Raw genomic sequence first — 1820 nt, 5'->3', positions numbered from 1 at the left:
ATATATATATATATATATATATATGTATGTATATGCACATATATATATATATGTATGTGTGTGTGTGCATTCACACACATATGTCATAATACATATATTCACACACACACACACACACACACATACAAGGTGCAGTGAATAAACTGTCATCTAAATTATGCAAAAATAAAAATAACACTAACATCTCATTTTGACAGCTATATTTACCAAAATTACATAAAGATATCTTGAAATACTAAAGAGTAAATTCATTCAATAAAATTGCCGTTTGCTTCAACCACAACCTCAAGACGACTTTGGAATCTCCTGCAACTCTTCTGGATGGTCTCCTTGTTTAAGTTGGTGAATGTGGCAACAAGAGATTGAATCAAAAGGGTTAGATCCTTTTGATTCAATACTTCAACACATTGTTGACTTTTGGCCTCCTCAATAGGCATCATATGGTTTGTTATAAAAATGTTGTTAGATTCAATAAGGTGTTTAATCTTTTCACTATTTATGATTATTAATTTTTTCATTTATTTATTTTTTTTTTGAGGGTTAAACAATTTTTTTTAGATAACGCAATTTTATAATGGGGGTAAGGTAATCAAAAAGTACCATGTCAATACATGGAAGAAAAGAAAATGTAGAGTTGAAAGTTAATAATTATTTATTAATAAATTGATAAATTTTTCTTCCTACAGATGTTTCTATTTGTACTCATTAAATAAATTACAAATTTATGGTTTAAATTTGCATTTATAAATATGAGCAAGATATTACCATGGAAAAAGATTTACATTAAAAGATTACATGTTGACCTCTTAGTTTATACCTACAGACTAAATATATTATATATTTATATACACACATATATATACACACATATATACACACATATATATATGTTTGCATATATATGCTGCTGAGAGCCCCTTTGGTCATGACTGACCATGGGATTGCACCTAGAAAGTTACCCTCCCAGGCACAAGTCCGGGCAAGGTTGTTTATGGAAGACCAGCACTCGCCCATGCATACCAGCCTCCACTCTCCACACCACCAGTGTTATCCAAGAGAAAGGCAAAGGTCGATACAGCTTGGCACCTGTGACGTCGCAACTCATTTCTACAGCCGAGTGAACTGGAGCAACGTGAAATAAAGTGTCTTGCTCAAGAACACAACACACAGCCAGGTCCAGGAATCGAACTCACAACCTCATGATCGTAAGCTCAACGCTCTAAGCACTGAGCCATGCCCCTTCACTTTGTATACTCAATCAGTTAGGGAACGGACTGCTAGAATCACGATCACAAGCAAGACAGCTACTAAAGACAATAGTCCGACAGAGAAATGAAATTTACTGTCAGCAACTAAGAGACACCTTTCCTCGATTCTACAACTTTCACTAGCTCTAATTCTGTTCTCTTACAACATCATTCCATCGCCATCTGTAGATTACTACTAACAAAGTGTACACAAAACTATACAAAGAAAAATTCTACCACATCCAACTTTCTTTCGCATGCTCTCGGATTTTATAACCTGCCTGATGAGGAAAGGTATTTTCAACGTAACGGTAAATAAATACTTTCTTAAAACTTCATGCATTGTTCATCTTTCACATCCTACTACGGATCTTTTTTTAAAACGGGGGCCTCATTTTTCATTAATGTTTTACGTAGTGTTTTTGGTACGGAAAGACTTTCAAACTTCGTATACTTATCTATTTTGTGTTATAGAACAGAAAAATATTTTTGTATTCGAATTCATTTCATGTAAAAAATTGTCTTATTTCGATAATTTCAACCAATCACTGACAAGTATTCAGTTGTTTATAT

The sequence above is a fragment of the Octopus bimaculoides genome, chromosome 8 (assembly GCF_001194135.2).
Source record: "Octopus bimaculoides isolate UCB-OBI-ISO-001 chromosome 8, ASM119413v2, whole genome shotgun sequence".
Lineage (NCBI taxonomy): Eukaryota > Metazoa > Mollusca > Cephalopoda > Octopoda > Octopodidae > Octopus > Octopus bimaculoides.
This window is presented reverse-complemented; position numbering follows the sequence as displayed.